At 57.9% G+C, this 19,987-nt stretch overlaps 1 long non-coding RNA gene across 1 annotated transcript; it reads left to right on the top strand.

Annotated features, from left to right (window-relative positions):
• Positions 1 to 534: 534 nt before the first annotated feature.
• Positions 535 to 9,444, top strand: LOC129049858 (uncharacterized). Its single transcript, XR_008513236.2, has 3 exons — positions 535 to 659; positions 1,867 to 2,905; positions 5,110 to 9,444. It is a non-coding gene; the product is annotated as an uncharacterized LOC129049858 (long non-coding RNA).
• Positions 9,445 to 19,987: the final 10,543 nt, after the last annotated feature.

Genomic DNA, 19,987 nt, shown 5'->3' with positions numbered 1-19,987 from the left:
AAAGAGTGGGGAGCAGAGAGGCTGGCAGCACCAAGAGGGGCCACCTCAAGCTGTCACCCCATTTTGTTGGTGAGGAAACTGAGGCAGAATAGCTCAGTCCAGAGGAGAGACAGAGTTCCTGTAGCATCTCACGGCAGTTTAGTCTCAAGAGACCCGGCTCTCCAGGCCTGATGGTTATGATGCAGGCAGGCGAGCCCGAAAGTGGAGTTTAGCCCTCTGGGTTTTTGGCTTCACCCAGGAAAGAATGCAAGGGCAAGCCAGTGGTAGAAGAAACAGCTTTACTGAAGCCGCAGTGTCACAGCTCTGGTGGTGTCGCAGCTCCGTGACTGCTCCTGCAGGGCAGGGCTACCCCGTAGGCAGAGAGCAGCAGCTCAGGACAGTTCCGCCATCATGTTTTCACCCATTTTTAATGGCACGCAGATTAAGGGGTAGTTTGTGCAGGAACTTCTAGGGATGGGGTAGTAGTCATTGGGTCGTTGCCACGGAAACGGGTGGTAACTCCAGGGTGTTGCCATGGCAACGGTAAACTGCCATGGCACACTGATGGGCGGGTCTGACTGAAAGCTGCTTTCACCTCGGCCCTGTTTTAGCTAGTCCTCAATCTGGTCCAGTGTCCGAGCCCCGCCTCTGGAGTGGAGTCTCACCTCCTACCTGTGGAGGTAGGGGAAGGGAGAGGGTGTCAGGGGTGCAGGGGAGCCTGGGGACGTGAGGACTGAGGAACAGGAGGGGCGACTGCTGGGAGGATATCGCATGTGGGGAGAAGGCCTGGCCAGGTGAAGGGTGGGCAGGCGGGAAAGGAGGGGAAGGTCCACCCTCACAACATCCCCCCAAATGGCTGGGGCCGTGTGCTGAGGGCTGGGCTGTCCTGCGGACTCCCCAGGTGCCACAGTGGCCAGCAGAACTCCTGAGAACTTAGGAGCTTCTCTAACCGAACCCCACATCCACAGACACCCAAGCTGCTCACCCTGGCTTCCAGGGTGCCCAGGCAGCAGGGAGGCAGATCAGCCGTATCACGTGGACGGCGCAGGACACTGTGGGCCCTCGTTACCTGCCCTCATTACCATTGTGATATGGCCGGTCAGGCAGACATGGAGGCCCGCAAGGGGTTGTCTCAGGGCTGGGAGAAGATGGATCTCAGGGGCAGGCTTGGGCAGGGCTGAGACCAGCATCCAGAAAGGATAGGGTACAGGCTGGGAGTCTGGGATGTACCCATGAAAGAGCCCCTGCCAGGCCCAGCCATCCCCATCCATGCCCAGAGCCATCTTCCCTCCCTGATACAGGCTGACACTGCACCCAAGGCCAGCACCCAGGGGCCCCTCTTCTGAGCGTCCACCAGGAAGCCCCAAGGGCCTGAGCCAGCAGCTCAGCCACAAGAGCTGGGGGAGGGGGTTTCTCTGTTCCTGAGCTGCAGTCTCCTCCTCTGCAAAGGGCCTGGTGCTCCATCCAGTTCAGCAGGCAGCCGCCCTGCCAGCTCACCGTCTCCCAAGCATGTGGACCCCTTCTCCTGGCCTGACTGGGGCCTGGCCTCCTTTGGCCTCTCCTCCTAAATGAGCAGTCGCCTTACCCTGCTTCCCTTCACACACACACACACACACGCTGCGTGTGTCCATCCATGGGCGTGTGCATGCACACTTGCACACAGGCACAGGGGCACACACATGCACACACAACAGGCCCATCAGGAGCTGCTGGAGGTGGGTCTAATTGCTGAATTTCCATAAGGCCCACACCAGCCCTGGTTAAACTTTTAATTGGACTTGGCACTGCCGGGCGCGTGGCCGAGGAAGGCGGTGTTTGATCCTGTGGCTGAGGCTGCCTGGGGAGCCCGGCGCTGGGCGTAATTAGCGTCTCCTCCCTCCCTCTCAGGCTGCCGGCCTCACTTTCCTCTGGAGGACAAGCAGGGCTGCCCGCTCTCAAGGCTCCTCCCAGACCCCACGTGGTGCTCTGTGCTGAGCCCATGTCACCGCCGGCTGTCTGCTCACTGGCCAGCCCTGCCCCCGGATGGTCCACTCCCCAGGGCCAGGATGGATCTGCTCAAGATCTGGCAGTGACTGAGTGGGCACCATTGGATGGATGGTGAAACTGAGGTCCAGAGAGGAGAGAGTGGAGCTCGAAGGCTGCAGCGAGCCAGGGCTGGCGTCTGCTCCAGGGCTTTCTCCAGGAGACCCTTCTGTGAAGAGGACACAGATCATGTGGGGGTCACTCTGACCAGGACAGTGTCCGGTGACCAGGAGTGGCCCAGCCCTGCAAGGTCCGAGATGGTGTCCCAGGCTCAGGCTCTGCAGTCGCGCTCGGGGCCTGGAGGCACCAGGCCTTGCAGGCTACTCCCAGGGCACAGAGCTCAAGTTTCTACCCCCAGCTCCCAGCCCTGCACACACACCATGCCGGGCAGGCAAGCTCATGGTCACCCAGCTCAGGGACTCCACTCACCGGGGGTTTGAGCAGAGGAGGGGCCTGGGCCAGCTGAGAGGCCAGGCCCACCCACCTGCTGATCTCGCCTCTCTAGTCCCAGCTCCCCGGAAAGCCCTCGACACTCACAAGTCAGGGTGGTAGATTCAGCTGGAGGAAGCAGCAATGCAGGGCCATCAGCGTCATGTCTCCCTCCTCCTAGCTGCCAGCCCTCAGCGCTCACCCAGCCCCAGCCCTCCCGGACAGTGGCAGAGAGCTCTCATCCACTCTGTGTAGACAAAAAATGAGTAAATGTCAGAACTGACAAAGAGAAAGATGGAGGGTCACGCCAGGGAAGGGAGCCGAGAGACCTGCCCCGATCATGCTGCCCCGCTCATGAAAGGGTCACAATCACCCACAAACATAGGGCAGGTGTGACATGACACCTGGGGAGGGTGCCAGCAATCACCAAGGTGAGTCCACGACCAGATGCATCCAGGACCCTACAGGATCTAAGGTATGTGCTTGGACCAAGGTGCTGCATCCGTGGCTTGGCCTTCCCCGCAAGCAGAGGACATGTCAGCATGGGACAACGTCCCTCAGGTCACCTCTCCCTCGCCCCCCTACACTGCCACTCTCCTCTTCCGAAGCCCTCACCCCAGGATGCCCTGCCCCTGCCTGGCTCACTGCCTGTCAACCCTCAAAACACCAGACCCAGTCCTTCTGTGTCCTCCCAGGGCAGACACCCGGGCTCTGAGCTGCATTGGGGCCCCCTCCGGACCTTCCCAGCTCCGGTTCTCCCTATCTAAGGGCCCACAGCACTCTGGACCATAATGGTCTACATGGGCTAGTGACCAGTGGGCTAGGCCCTAAACTGGGCATGGTTCTGTTGAAAGAGGTAACGGGTGAAAAGAAGGATGACTAGGTCAATGGATACGAAAGGAAGGAAAGATGGATGGATGGATGGATGGATGGATGGATGGATGGATGGATGGATGGATGGATGAACAGATAGGTGGATGGATGCATGGATGGATAGATGCATGGATGGATGGGTGGACGGAAGGATGGATGAACAGATAGGTGGATGGATGCATGGATGGATGAACAGATAGGTGGATGGATGGAAGGATAGATGGATGGATGGATGGATGATGCATGGATGGATGGATGCATGGATAGATGGATGAAGAGACAGATGGATGGATGGATGGATGGATGGATGGATGGATGAACAGATAAGTGGGTGGATGCATGGATGGATGGATGGATGGATGGATGGATGCATGGATGGATGGATGGACACATGGATGGATGGATGGACGGATGCATGGATGGATGGATGGATGGATGAACAGATAGGTGGGTGGATGCATGGATGGACGGATGGATGAACAGATAGGTGGGTGGATGCATGGATGGATGGATGGATGGATGGATGAACAGATAGGTGGATGGATGCATGGATGGATGGATGGATGGAAGGATAGATGGGTGGATGGATGGATGGATGGATGGATAGGTGGATGGATGGAGGATGCATGGATGGATGGATGCATGGATAGATGGATGAAGAGATAGGTGGGTGGATGGATGGATGGATGGATGAATAGATAGGTGGATGGATGCATGGATGGATGGATGCATGGATGCATGGATGCATGGATGGATGGATGGACACATGGATGGATGGATGGATGGATGGATGAATAGATAGGTGGATGGATGCATGGATGGATGGATGGATGGATGCATGGATGCATGGATGGATGGATGGACACATGGATGGATGGATGGATGGATGCATGGATGGATGGATGGATGAACAGATAGGTGGGTGGATGCATGGATGGATGGATGGATGGATGGATGGATGGATGGATGGATGAACAGATAGGTGGATGGATGCATGGATGGATGGATGCATGGATGGATGGGTGCACGGAAGGATGGATGAACAGACAGGTGGATGGATGCATGGATGGATGAATGGATAGGTGGATGGATGGAAGGATGGATGGATGGATGGATGGATGGATGGATGGATGGATGGATAGGTGGATGGATGGAGGATGCATGGATGGATGGATGCATGGATAGATGGATGAAGAGATAGGTGGATGGATGGATGGATGGATGGATGGATGGATGGATGGATGGACACATGGATGGATGAACGGATAGATGGATGGATGGATGGATGGATAGATGGATGGATGGATGGATGGATGATGCATGGATAGGTGAGTGGATGGATGGATGCATGGATGGATGGACACATGGATGGATGGATGGATAGATGGATGGATGGACACATGGATGGATGGATGGACACATGGATGGATGGATGGATGGATAGATGGATGGATGGATGGATGGATGGATGATGCATGGATAGGTGAGTGGATGGATGGATGCATGGATGGATGGATTCCTGGATGGATGGTTGCATGGAAGGATGGATGAACAGACAGGTGGATGGATGCATGGATGGATGGATGGATGGATGGATGGATGGATGGATGGATGGATGGATAGATGGATGGATGCATGGATGGATGGATGGATGCATGGATGAATAGATGAATGGATGGATGGGTAGATGAATAATGTAAGATAGGATAGCTCAGTGGAATAAAGTAAGGCAGCAAGGAAGGGAGGGAGAAAGGATGGGCATGAAAGGAGGAAAGAGACTAACCAGAGAACTCCCCACTATGACAGGGAGCTTGTCCTTCATGACCTCCCTGCTGCGGCCCCGCGAGGCCAGCCTGCGAGGCATCCCCAGCACTTTCCATCAGGAGCTCTCCTCTGATGGCAGCTTCAATGCACCAAACTGCATCGTCCTGGCTACTCTCCTGCCCACAGCCCTGTGCGACGGAACAAAGGGGCCCATGGAAAGGCCCTGGCACCCACGGCCACCACTAGGTGTGGCATGGCCAGGAAGCACAACCCAAGCAGGTGCTGGCAATGCTCGCTAATCCCTAAAAACAGCTGCGCTTCCTGCAGCCCCAAACTCCTGCAGCTGGCTTTAGACATGGGAGCTCTCTGGTGGGCCGTGACCCAGGCACAGACGGGAAAGGGGCCCGCACCCCATGGATGAGCCTGCAGGAGTCGGGAGGGCTGGAGAGCCAGGACCGTGGAGGCCAGGGAGGGAGCCAAGGAGGCGGAGACAGGAACACACCCCTATCCTCCTCTGGCCTCTGACCGTGTTAGCGCCTCTGCTTCCTACGGCCTCCTGGGCACAAAGGGGCCAAGGGTGGGTTTGCAAAGCCATAGCACGTCTCTTCCAGGCTTTCTCTGGTTCTCCTAGCTGAAAGTAACATCTGCTTTCTCTTTCTAGAACTTTCTCTGCCCTCTCTCATGCCATGTGTTACTGTTGCCTTTTTGCCAGCATCATCTGTGCAGCATCTTGTAACCCCATCCCCACCCCATGTGCTCCCTGAAGCCTGGGCATCCCCGGTTTCCTGTCTCACTAACCCTCACCCAGGGACCAGCCCGCAGGCACCTTGCCCATCTCTGTCTCCAGGTGTGTCCTACAGAGAGGAGTATCCTAAGCTGCAAGGTGACCCATCTGCCCCCTCTAACCATCAGCTGTTGGTCAGTCCTCGTTCAGCTCAAATGCACGATCCCACACATGCTCCCACACACACTCCCACGCACACCCAGCACACATGTGTCCCTGTGAGTAATTAGCAGGACCTGATGCCGGTCGTAAAAGCCCCCGGAGCTGGGGAGCTGCCGAGCGTGACAATCTGCCTCCACGCGGGTAACACCAAGCACCCCCAGGACGGCCATCGGGAGGGCTGGACAAGCCGGCGCTGGGCCGCCTGATGCAAATGAGACCCTTAACAGTCAGGCTGGGTGCCAAGCTGCTTGGCATTCACCAGGCTGTTGCCAGCACGGCTCCATGCTGGCGGAGGAACTGCCCGGCTTAGCCCAAAGACTCGTGAAGGGCCAGCAGCAGCTCCCCACGGCTCAAGCACAGCAGCAAGAGGACACGGAAGTGCTCCCCATAAAACCCACACCTGCCACACTTCTGTCTGAAACCACACACGTGCTGCCCGCTGGGTGAGGGCCAGCTGTGCCACCAGCCTGGCAGAAGGCGGGCAAGCGTCTCTGCCTTGGGGACCCCAGGAGCCCGCTGAACTCACCCAGGAAGCCTCAAAGCCAGCTCAGAGGAAGCTGCATCTGTGTCTCCTCTACCAGCTACACATGTCCCTGAGTCTGTCCAAACTAAATATGTAACAGCCAGGGAGAGGGCCTGGGCTCTGGGAGGAAGCAGTGACAGAATCGGTTCAGAGAAGAAAGAAATCTGAACAGCAACTGGTTTCCACTCTTCCCTGGGGAGAAGAATCACTCAGAGATCCCCAGTGCAAAGACGTGGTGGGCCAGGTGGGGCTGGGAGCTGCAGGGCTGGGGTCAGCGAGGCCCCCAGAACCCTCTGTCCAGGGCAGGAGACGGACCAGCCACAGTCTCCACCGCCTCGGCACCCTTTCTCCCCTTGACCTCCTGCGGCTCCCCTCCTGCTTCTCTGAGGACAGATGCACCCCTGAAGCTCAGTGACACCCAAGGCCAGACAAGAACCACAGAGCAGCCGGGGCCTCAGTCGGGGCCTGTCCTGCAGAGTCCTGTATCCGGGGCACGTGGACTGAGGCAGAAAAGGGGTGTGGCGGGGGTGTTCCACACCTTGTCTCTGGTAGCACCTGTGGGGGATGGCAGGGCCCATGGCTGGAGAAGGCCCCCTCTCTGCACTTGCTGGGCCCCTTGGCCTCAGTTTGCCCTCCCTGGAGTGCTCATCTCTGCAGCCCAAGGTGAAGGCTGAGATGAACCCGCTCCTGGGTCTTCCAGGGAAGGCCCGGCCAGCGCACAGACAGGCCCAGCTGTCTGCAGTGCCAACAGCCTTGGCTGCAGCAGTCCCCCAGGGTGCCACTCACGTCCTGGAACCCCATCAGGGACACCCTGCCTGGCATGTCCAGCTGGAGGTAACCATCCATGAAGCACCCAGCGCAGCTTCTCGGCAGCACCAGCCAGGAGGGGCCAGCTCTAGCCCAGGCCTTGTGGCACCAAGGAAGCCACAGCCACCAAGGCCAGTCACACACAGGGCCGCACGGAGCCCCGGCCACGCCTCCCACCCGCTGGGTGCACTGTGGCTGCCGGAGTGGGACTCAGGCTCAGACTCAACTGGAATGCAGCCGGGGAGCTGGGGCGCTTTTCTGAGGCAAAGGCCTGGGGCGCCCCACACTCCCTCTGCCTCCTTCCCGAGGGGTCTGTACTTGGAGGCCCTGCTGCCAGGACACAGAATACCTCCCGGCTGATGCCCCCACCAAGATCAGGCTGGACACAGGCCCTAAAACACGTCCCCGTCCCCAGAGTGTGCCCAGGTGCCCGAGCCTGGCCAGGCCTCTGCTAAGAGGCTCTAATTGGCACATCCAGAACCGGGCAGGCCCAGGGGTCTCTCCCAAGGGGGCGGAGGGCCCAGAGCAGGTGGGGGAAGGGTACATTACGGGTGGGGCCCATCACCCCTGCTCTGGAGCCTGCACCTGTGACCTTCAGACCCTCAGAGCCTTCCTGTTGTCCCAGAAGTGGGGGCACCGGCATCTGTGGAACCCCCCACGGGCCTAGATGCCGCCAGATGTCAGATGTGGGCTTTGCCTGCTCTCCCCGGAGGTGGCGGTGCAGGGTGTGGGGCTTCCTGGAGGCTCCAGGGCATCCCGGGCATGGAGCCCTCACCATCTGTGAGGAGGCTGAGGCACTAGGGCCTCCCTGTCCTGGCCTCCTTCCTGCCCGGCGACACGCCGGGCTCTGACACCTGCCGAGGATGGCTGCCCGGGCAGCACGAAAGCCTTTGTCCCAGATTCCACTTTAGGGGAACCCAGGTGAGAACAGGGGTGGGGAGCACCCCAGAAGAGAGGCCCTTGCCCAGGCTTTGAGGAGCTCCTACTCCTCACTACCTCTATTCCAGGCCCCCAAAGGACACCCCAGACCCCTGTTCCCAGTCGGAAGCCCAGGACTCCCAGCCCCCTCACAGGCCCATCCATCCCTCTGTAAGGGCCCCACCGGACCCTCCTCCCTGACCCACAGCTACTGTCTTGGGATTCAGCCACACACGTTTCTATCCTCCGCACCCCACCCTGCCCCGCACCACCTCCCCCTGGAGGCCATTGTTAACTCTCTGAAAAGCACAAGAGCAAGCCATGGAAGTCTGTCCCCAAAGCCTCCACTCTCCTGCTGGAGGGAGTGACATCTGCCACGGTCCCAGAGGACGAACCCAGGGGCCACACTGCAGGCCCCAGGACAGCCACCCCGACCAGATCAACCAGGAGCAGAGCCCTTCCTGGGCAAAACACCCTCTCCAGTTCACACACACGTGCGTGTGGCCAGCAGGTAGAGCCAGATGCCCCACTTGCCAGGACACAGGAGAGAAAGAGCCAGGCAAGGTGTTCGTGTCCCACCCTCGCCCCCACCTGCATAACCTGCAGGAGTCCCCTCCCTTATGGGTCTCCACATGGGGGCCGATGGCTGGGCACCCCTGAAGCCCCTGCCGCCTTGCCCAGTGGTTTTGCAGGCAGCACCCCCAACACACCGCAAAGGAGGTGCCACACAGGCAACAGATGATCCTGTGGCGGCCACAGAGCACCCAGGCAGAGCGAGGGCACTGAACTACCCATGGCACCGTGGCCAGCCCTGCACAGCCCGGCACAGCCCCGGATGGCCCCACATGGCCCCACGCAGCCCCACACAGCCCCGCATGCACACAAAGGCCATCCGTTCCCCTTCACGAGCATAATTTATCCTCCATGCACGCGCTCGACAACCTGACAAATTAATCTCTTTTAAATTTAATCTGTCTCTAATAGTTGGCAGAGGAAGAGGGGAAAGCCCCATGCTGTTTAACCTCCATAGAAAAATGGTAATCCCTAGACACGCGGTACACTCAGGAGCCTCATATTATCTTTAGGAAGAAGGGCTGCTCAGCGCCGTTTACTTCTCCCAATGCAAATGTCCCGTTTTTATCTGTGGCTTACAGGCATGTCAGAAAAGGAAATGAACAAGATTTAATGGAAAAACCAAAATATGGTCCAAGACCCATTTTTCTTTCATGGCATCTGTGGCCAGGAGGTTCTCCTGAGTCACCTCCCAGGTTGTGCCCCCTGGGACACCTGCCCCCTAAGGAGGACAAAAGCCAGACCACAGATCAAGGGGACCCTGGAAAGAAGGCAGGGCCCAAGGTTTGAGGAAAGGGGACTGGCTGTCGTCGGGCCGGGCATGGCTCCACTGGTCCACCCGTGAAATTCACTTAAGGGCTGGATTCCCAGGAATGACTTAATCCTTTGCCCTGGAAGTCCACCCTGGGTCCTCTGGGACTGCCCCCAGAGCCCTGGGCGCACAAGTGAGCCAGCCGTGCCCACTGAACTGCTGTCCAGCCCCACACCCAGGAGGAGGGGCTGTGATGTGGGCCAGCCCCCTGGCCACGCCCGCTTCCACCAACCTGTTGCCCTGCAGGCTGATGTCCCTCCCGGCCGGCCGGATGACACCAGAAGCAGTGACTCCTCCGGCCTTCCTCCTAATGCCAAGGGCCAGGCAGGGGAGACTTCCAGATCTACATCGCGGCTTCCAGTAACCCCGGACCCTTGCTCTACCCAACGGGCCAGGCTGCCCCCGCCACGGCCTCCTTGCACAGCCTCAGGCCCCTGTTCCCCACTGACCTCTCCCCATGCAGGCCATCTGTTCCTGGCAGGCTGTCCCCAGCCATGCCCAGCCCCACACACCGTTCCGGAGCCCTGCCTCACCCTTCCGCCAGCAGCATCTCTCTGGGTCTCCCACCTTGGCCCCCAACCTGGCCCAGAACCGAGAGTGGCACTCTCCCATCCCCCCACTCGGCCCCCAACCTGGCCCAGAACCGAGAGTGGCACTCTCCCATCCCCCCACTCGGCCCCCAACCTGGCCCAGAACCGAGAGAGGCACTCTCCCATCCCCCCACCCCACCAGCTTCACCGGCCAGGGCAGTGAACCCTTCAGAGGTCCCCACCCAGCCCTTTCTCTCCTCTCTAATTGGTGTCCTGAGGTCCACAGCAGGCTCTCCTGCCTGTCCCCGACCCGGGCCAGGCTGCCCTGCTCACTGTCAGGACAGATCAGCCCCTGCTCAGGCAGCCCATATGCCCTTGGTCCCCCAGTCGGCTCTACAGGCCCCCAGCCCACGGCCAGGCCTTTCAGTCCCCAGCACACCAGGGTCCATCGTCTCGTGCCCCTGGCCTGCTGGTCTCTCCAGCTACAGAGCCTGCCCCTTCCGTCCTGGCAAGGACTCCTGGCTAGACTCAGCCCAGGAGCCACCTCCTCTGAGCAGCCTGCAGGCATGAGCCACGTCTCTCACTTGCCTCTCCAGCATCGCAGGGCCATCCAGCCAGGGCCCCAAAGATCGCAGGTGGGTCTCTCTAGTCCCAAACATCAGCGGGTATGAGGTGACCCAGACCTGTTCCAGGCCTGCCCCAGAGTGCCCTGGTTTCCCTCCTCCAGCCTCCGTTTTCCCATACAAGCAACCAGAGCTTCAATCAGAACCATCTCCTGCCGCCCCAGCCTGGGCAACAGAGTGAGACTCTGTCTCAAAAAAGAATGGGAAATTAGGACACGGGCACAGAGGGAAGCCCACAGGAGGACACACGGAGAAGGTGGCCCTCTAGGAACCAGGGAGAGAGACCTGGGGAACCAAACCCGCCGAAGCGTTGATGTGAGACTTTCAGCTTCCAGGACTGTCAGGAAATGTATTTCTGTTGTTTAAACCACCCAACCTACAGCAAACCTTGTCACAGCAGCTCAACAAGGGCAAACCAACACAGCAAGGTTTGGGAAGGAAGCGGAAAGATGGGAATTCAGGCTGGGAAGGCCCAAGGAGTAGGGAACCACGGAAGGTGTATGAACAAGGGAGGGCTGCAGTCAGAGCTGGGCCTTTGAGAGGTCATTGTGACAGTGCAGATCCGACAGGCGGCTAGGGGAAGGGTCCCTGGGCGGCCACCCCCAGTATACCCACAGCACCACTCTGGCAGCCCATGGCCCTCTGAGGACAATGATTCTGCTCAGATGGGCAGCCCGAGGCCATTCTCTCCTGGTGAGTGGCCACTCCCAGAGCACCCTCCACGTACCTACTGCAGATGGGACAGGGCTGGTGACAGCCCCTGGAGGAGTCAGGAGGCCTCCCGCTCAGGTGGCCATTTTACACCCAAAAGGAGCACTTCGAAGTATTTGTCTCACCAACACATACTCAGAGGGAGGAAGGAAGGCACAGCGGTTAAAGCATTACCAGGGGAAGGCCCCTGGGATGTGAACCTGGCTGCATCCCCCAGCCGTGCCCAGGGAACAGGTGCACCTGCTCTCGTAAAGCCCTTAGAATAAGCCTGCCTTGCCTGAACCTGGGGAGCCGCTGCTTGCTGAGTGCTGGAGGTAATGGCTGCAGGAGCAGGCGTTTCAAGCATGCTTGCCTCCCCCCACCTCCCACATCTTCGCCTAAATTACTCTCCAAATGCAGATTTTCCAGGAACATGCCAGAGCTTAGCTTGAGGGATTCTTAAGCATTTTGGCTGGAAACAAGAACTTTTTGTAACAATAGCCCGCCATTCTGCTCATGCTGAGACCAGTGGACACACGTTTTCTTAGTGACGTCTTGGGGCTGGCCCTGAGTATGCGGGGCTGGGGCGGGAGGCGTCCAGGATCAGTCTGCACCACACTCCTGAACAACATGCTGGCCTTCCCTGCTGTCTTCAAAACTGTCCCTTCCAGCCACAGCCACTGCTGTGTACCCTCCACACCTGCTGCTTCAGGTCAGAAATCAAAGAGTGGCATTTGCTGGAACTGGGTTTAAACTAAGGCTCGGCAGGTCTGAGTGCCTCACCCATGGGCTGAGCTGGGTCAGGCTGCCAGCTGCATCACCAAACCCTGGAAAATCGAGGAGCCCAGGATTGTGAGGGCTGCCCTGCCCCTTGTTCACCTGCTCCTGGCAGAGCACCAAGAGGGTGCAGGGACCCAGCCTGGGTCAGCACAGTGGGAGGGGCGAGGGAGGCAGGCCCCAGGGCAGAGGGGCACCACTGCAGTCTCCAGTGCTGAGGCGCTGCAGAGGCGAGAGCTAGAAGACCAGCTGGACCTGGATACAGGGCTGGTCAGAGGCCGAGCCACAAGGATGCTGTCCCCCGAGATCCATATGTTGAAGCCCTAATTCCCAGTACCTCCAACGGGGCTGTATTTGGAGACAGGTCCTTTAAAAGGGTGACTAGGCCGGGCGCAGTGGCTCACACCTGTAATCCCAGCACTTTGGGAGGCCGAGGAGGGCAGAACACAAGGTCAGGAGATCAAGACCATCCTAGCTAACACAGTGAAACCCCATCTCTACTAAAAACACAAAAAAATTAGCCAGGCGTGGTGGCGGACACCTGTAGTCCCAGCTACTCGGGAGGCTGAGGTGGGAGAATGGTGTGAACCCAGAAGGCGGAGCTTGCAGTGAGCCAGGATCACACCACTGCACTCCAGCCTGGGAGACAGAGCGAGACTCCGTCTCAAAAAAAAAAAAAAAAAGGTGACTAAATTAAAATGAGGCTGTTCATGGGCCCCAATCAAATCTGGCTGGTGTCCTTTGGAGAAGACATTTGGACACCAGGGTCGCATGAGTGCACAGACGGAAGGCCCCGTGAGGACACAGCGCGGAGGAGCCGTCTGCACACCCAGAAGACAGGCCTCAGCAGACACCAACCCGCCAGCACTTTGAGCTCAGACTTCCAGTTTCCAGAACTGTGAGCCGCAAAGGTCCGCTGTTTCAGCTGCCCCGTCTGCACATTCATTACGAAGGCCCAAGCAGACGAAGGCAGATTTTGGTATCAGGCATGAGGCCAAGGCCAAGGCTGGACAGTAGGCAGATGGGCAGGGGGACGACACTCAGCTCCCAACTGTGGCCGCCAGGACCCCAGGCCCAGACACCCCCAAGGCCTCCAGCCCCACCCCCACCCCTACCCTCACCCCCACCGCAGCCCCTGCCCAGCCCCACCAGCCCTGGGAACACGGGGGACCAAGCCCCCTCCCTTCCCCAGACCACTCCAAACCAGCCTTTTGCCAAACATAGTCAATAAATTATTCAGTTTGCAGAATGCCATTATGTGTGAGTTTACTTAATTGAATAGAATAATTTATGGTAAAACCTGCGGAAAGAAAGATCGATGAGGAATGGAACAGAAGAATGATTGAGTTTCAGTGAAGGCAATTTGATTTTTATCCCTCATTATAATAATGTTAAGGGGAAAACATCAACTTGGGTCAGAATCAATATTTGCAGAGTGGCTGGACCATGAATTTTAACTGGAGGTGGCCGGGCGCGTCAATAATTAATGTCATGTCTGCCACCACAAATAATGGCTTCGTTTGGGTACAAATGCCCCATACCCGCAGATTTGCTGGCGATCATAAAAGATAATTTAGGAACAAGGCTGTTGGTGGGCGTGTGCAACACCCCCAGTGTGATTCAGGACGCAGCCACACATCGGCTTCCCCACAAATCACCCCAAGACAGCTGGTGCGCAGCTCCCCACCTCTTTTCCTGAGGGCTCTGCATTGGTTGGTCACCAGCCCAACAGGTGGTGCCAGGCCAGCTCCCAGCGCCCTGACCTGCTCAGCCTGTGTCCAGGCCATGCCCGACTCACCACACTGCATCTCAGGTACCCAGAAAACGATGACGGGCAGCTCGGGGACAGCAAATCCCAATGCGAGAAGCACAAGGGCCACCCACCAGCCGTGGGACCCCGAGCACGGTGCCTCTACCCTGAAACCTCGCCGGAAAGAGAAGGACACCTCTGCCACTCCGTGTCTGGGAGAATCAGGGACAGACAGGTCTACATAACAGATGCTTGTTCCTGCTGCTGCTGTTCTCTCACTGAAAAGCGTTTCCTCATCAAATGTGTTCGGTCCGGAGGACTATGCCATCCTTGTATGTAGGTGCAGGTGTAGACACCACAGATCAATCCTACAGGTCTAGGAGAGCAACAGAGTTGCCCAAGGCACCCCCAAGAGTGACTTGCTAAGCCCAAGTCCCCAAGCTTCCTGCACCCCAGCACCAGAGCCTCCCTGAGCCCCCCAGGCCGCTCTTCTCACGCACACATGTGCCGTGTGCTCCAGGCCGCCTGGGGCTGCTTAAACACAGACTCCAGCACAGCCATTCCCACTTTATGGATGAGAAAAATGAGGCTAAGGAAGGCTGAGGGCCTTGCCGGCAAGGATGTCAGAGCCAGACTCGGATCTGCCAGATGCCAATATCCCACCCTCTCAACAGACATGGCCCTCCAGATGCCACTTATGGGGCCAGCTCTACACAGGGCTCTGCAGCAGCAGGAGGCAGACGCCACCATAGCTCTGGTGACCTGGCAAAGGATCCTTTGGGGACAGGGTCCATCTGCCCCAAATGGAAAGCAGCAGGCAGCTATCGGCCTCCCAGGGGAGAGGATGGGACCAGTGGCTGGACTCCCTGGGCAACCTTGGGTACAGTTCTCTCCACACTCACCTGACCCATGGAGTCGTCATTTCTCAGGGCCTCTCCAAGCCCTCAGGGTCACCTAAGACTAACCTAGGCTGGGTTCCAGGGAGATGGGTCACGTTCCAGGACACACTCTCTCAAATGCAGCCCCAACAGACAACACAGCAAACTAGAGAGTCACTGCCCACTGAGGGGAGCCCTGTCCATCAGGGTATCCTCCCCTGTAGAGCAGCTTGGCCAAGCCCAGCCCAGCCCAGGCTCCATTGAGACCCAAGTGGCCTGAATGCCTCCAAACCTGGGCAGACACCACAAGCATATCTCCCATGCTGTAAGCAGTAAGGAAGTCCATAGATGCCTCTCCCACAGGCTAAAAGGTCTACAAGGGCAGGAACCAGGTCTATCTCATTTCTATCACCCCCATTCCCAGCCCTGAGTCCAGCACGAAGCAAGTCTTGATTGCCATTGGATAAGTGGGTGGATAGGTGGGTGAGTAAATGGATGGATGGAGAGAGCAACGGAGGGAGAAATGGAAGGATGAATGGAAAGAGGGATGGATGGATGGATGGATAGATAGATGGATGGATGGATGAGCAGGTAGGTGGATAAGTGGGTGGATAGATGGATGGGTAGAAGGAGAGAGAAAGAAAGGAAGGAATGGGTAACTGGGTGGGTGAATGGAGGGAGAGAGGAAGGGTAAGTGAGTGTATGAATGGGTGAGTGGATGAATGAATAGAGGATAGCTAGTTGATGGATGGGTAGATGGATGGACAGATGATGGATAGATGGATGAATGGATGAATAGGTGGATGGATGGTGGATAGATGGATGACATATGGGTAGAAGAATGGGTAGATGATGGAATGAACTGACGAATAGAGGATGGATGATGGATAGAAAGATAATAGCTAGATGATGAATAGATGGATGGATAGATGAAGGATGGATGATGAATGGATGAATGATGGAGGGATGCTAGATGGATGATAGATGGATGAATGATGGATGAATGGATAATAGATGGATGAATGAATGGATGATGAATGAATGGATGATGAGTGAATGGATGATGGATGATGCCTGGATGATGGATGATGAGTGGATATATGGATAGATGATGGATGGATGGATGAATGGGTAGATGAGAGAAGGGCTGAGGCGATAGATGGGAGTATGAAAAATAGATTGGCGAATGACTGACAGACTGAGAGGAAGGATGAATAGAGAGATAGGTAGATAGATGGGCATATGGGAGAGGGGGTTGGCCCCAGGACAGCAAGGACTATACTTGTACTACTTCCTGTCATCAAGTGGGCACTGAATAGATATTTATCAAGTGAATAATAAAACAGTGGACAGGGAATGGTGGGTTGGTAGAGTCATGAGGACAAAAATTCCACCCCAACTCACCACTGGGACCAACCTCAAGGCCCGCACCCCAGCCCCCACTTCATCCAGTGGGGATGGTGAGGCCCAGAGAGGGGAAGGGGCTCTCCCAAGGCCTATCAGCATGTCTGAGCAGGGCTGGGGCAGCCAGGACCCTACCTCTCCACCAGGCCCTTGTCCTTGACCCAGCCCTGCCTCTCAGGTCCCCATGGGTGCAACAAGTTCCTGCAGTGAGCTGGGGGCTGAGACCCTGCCTTGCGTTTCTCAGCCTCTGGCCCAGCTCCAGGCAGGCGAGGTCTGCCCAACCTTGGAAGGAGACCAGGGAGCCGCTGCCTGGCAGAGAACATCACCAGCTTCGCTCGCAGACCCACAAGTGCATTCATGTTTTGTCCTGGCTGCAAGCTAACTGCAGACACCCCACTCACACCAGGTTCTTGTCAGGGGCACCTGTGGGCACGGGACAAGCAAAGGCGGGCTTGAGGGTGAGCAGGCACTAACAGAGAGGCCGGGTGATGACAAAGGATGAGGGGCACAGGCAGAAATGGGGGGTGGGTGGACTGCCTGGAACATGCTTCAAGAAAGAAAAGGAAATGAAAGCCAGTAGACCAGAACCCCATGGCTGTCTCCTCCTAGCCCAGCACCACGGCCCCGCCTCCTGCCCCCTCCTTCCCGCCCAGCCATGACCACAGCCACCTTCCCTCCTCCTTGCCTTGGCCCCTCCTTGGTAAGCTCTGCCCTAATTTAGACACCACCTGCCCTGCCCTTGCCTTCTCTTTCTCTATCTGGGCTCATCCCAGACGTCTTCTCCCCACCCTAAGGTGTCCCACCCACCCCACTCCAAAGCACCTTCTCCCCAGCCCCCACGGCTATGCTGGTAAATGTTTTAACAACTGGCTCTGAGAAAAAAGAACAGATGCTTATGTATGCGAATGCACGTTGATTATACATGTTACGCCATAAAAGACCCGTACACACAGTTTAGAAATAACACGAACAGATACACAACTCTTCCTGGTGAAGTCTGAGCCCTGAAGGCTCCTTGGCTCTGCTCTCATTTCCACGGCCAGCCCCGCAGCTGCCACTCCCGCGAGTCAACAAAGGAAGTCAGGTCTCTTTTTCCCAAGAAGCTCATTGTCGTGAGGTCTGATGTGTGCTCTCTGTTCAACGACCGCCTATCTCGCCCTCACACCAATTTTATTCATTCAACAGGAACCGCCAGCACTGCAGATTGCAGCCAGGCTGACTCTTGTTAGCTTTCCACGCCGTGGCGAGAACGAGGACATGATCTGATTCTACGCTATTTAATGACAAATCTGTGGAACAACTGGCTCCTGTCAGCCAGGAGGAGCCGGCCCCCGGCATGGCCTCCCCCACAGCTCCCGGCAAGAATGAAGGATGAATTAACCAGCTGGTGAGTGCATAGGCAGCCTCTGCCTCAGCCCAAAGCTTCCACCTGGAGCTGCCTAAGGGACACGTCCCCGGGACCACCCAAAGCATCTCAGACCTAACCAGGCCCCCAAACCGCGCTGGCCTCCTGTGGCCCCGGGCCCCGCGCCTCACCCTTCCGCCAGACTCGAGCTGCCTCTGCCATGCCGGATGCCCCAGCCTCCTTCACCCCACACCCCTGTCCTGCTGCTGCCCACCATGCAGCGCCATCTCCAGCTTCCTCTCGTCGCCCAGCCTCACCTGCGTCTCCGGGGCTGTTTGACTGCTTTTCATTCTTTTACTCCTCGACTGCCCCGTCTGCCCGAGAGGGCTGTGAGGTCAGCCAGCCAGGACAGGGCTCCCTCCACAGCCTCTCACCCACCCTGGAGCGATCCAGGGGTCTGCTGAGTTCCCCGGGCAAGAAGCAGCCCGGCCTGCCCTGGGCCCAGCAAGCTAAGGCCCGGGCACGCCGGATGGCTGTGGGTCCTTTCTGTGTTTCAGACTCAGATTCCCTGGGATGGGTGACGCATCAGAGTCCTGTCCAGCATGCAGGGCCTCATCCCACCCTCTCCCTCCCACTCAGCCCCATGCAATACCCTTCCCTGCCCCACCCCATGTCCCCAGAAGTCTCTGATGTCCCCAGAATTGGAAAGGGGGTGGTTTGGGAAGGAGAGACCCTGCTGGTGGTCTGGGCACAAGTGGAACTTCCAACCTGCAAGCAGCCCCTGCTGCTGTCCCTGGGACGTCTCTGGCTCCCGCCGCTACTACAGGGCACCTGTCTCAGGTGGGCTGCTGTCCTTGGCCGCACAAGAACTCCGTACAGGGTCTTCACTCCTCGCTGTGGCCCCGCCCGCTAGCAGGAGGGTCTGCATGTGCACAGTGGTCTATGGAGAGACCCCACGGCAGGGACTGCGAGGGGGCTCGTTGAAAGGCACCAATGTCCAGTCCCCAAGAGTGAACACCGAGCAGGGGGACCAGCATGCCGTGCCCCCCTTGGCCCCATCCTCAGCCTAGCATCCTCAGCCCTGCCTGGCCGCCCCCACAGCTCAGCCAGCAGTGGAGCTCGGCCCTGGCCTCGCCGGGCACAGACATCCCCTGAAACAGACACCTGCCAGAAGGACCCTCACCCCTGCATCTCTGGTTCTGTCTGCCCTTCCGGGTTCCCGTAAGCACCTCCTCTTCCGGGAAGTCTTCCCTAACCACCCCTGGCCCAGGTGGAAGCACTTCCCTTCCTCTGAGTCCCCCGCACTTTCTCTGCCTCTCTCCTGCGTCTGATAGACCATCGACCTGCTGGACCATAGGTGACACCCTGGACCGTAGAAGCTCTTAAGAGCACAGTCTACACCTGACTTCCCTCCCTCAACACAGCCCTGACACAGCACGAGCTGAGAGCTTGGGTCTAGGGAACTAAAGAAGAACTAGAAAATTCTGGCTTCACTGAGCCCACCATGTGCTGGGCACCGGGGACCATCACACACACCACCCACTTCACCCTCCAGGATGAGGGACAGCTCTCCCCATTGTCCAGAAGAGGAAATCACTGCCCAGCAAGGACAGAGCTGAAGGCCCAACCTAGCCTCGCTGCTCCGGAGCCCTAGGTGGGCAGGTGCCCTGCCGTCCGGAACCCACGGCACCCAGCCAGGACCACAGAGAGACGGGCACCTGCTCCAGGATGGCACATCCACACTCCTGAGCTGAGGGGATTGCGGAGCCAAGACTGTCTCTGCAGAAGCCGTTCCTCCACCCCCTCCCCTCTGTCCAGCCCTGACCCCTCATGGTTCAGGGTGGGCGGGCCACCTTGGCCACAGGCCTTCCCAGCGCTGAACTGTGCAAATATTTGTTTCTTTAAGAGAAAAGAAAACCCTCTGGTACCTCCAAGGGGAGCATAAATGGGGCCCCAGGAAACCCCACCAGGATATGGGGCTGGCTGATGCCCAGAAGCAGCTCAAAGCAAACCAGGTAATTACAAAAAAAAACAGGTAAAAACCAAAAACAGACCAACCGGAGCAGGACCTGACTTCATGGTGAACAAATGTTCTTTGTGTTTTTAAGTGAATGCTGCATTTTAAGCCAATCCCTTCCCACCTGCCCCCGCCACTGCCATGCTCCCCCTGTGCCCAGGTCACCTGGACAGAGGCTCTTCCTGGACCAGCCCTGAGAGCTTGAGGGTCCCGACCCTGCCACGGCACTGGGGCTGGGTGGAGGCACTGAGGGCGAGGAGGGAACCCAAGTTCATGCCCCGGTTCCGGAAGAGGATGAAACAGGCCCCCGGGAGGGGTGCATAGGGGA

This window comes from Pongo abelii, chromosome 15, assembly GCF_028885655.2.
Source record: "Pongo abelii isolate AG06213 chromosome 15, NHGRI_mPonAbe1-v2.0_pri, whole genome shotgun sequence".
NCBI classification, from domain to species: domain Eukaryota; kingdom Metazoa; phylum Chordata; class Mammalia; order Primates; family Hominidae; genus Pongo; species Pongo abelii.
This window is presented reverse-complemented; position numbering and strand designations above follow the sequence as displayed.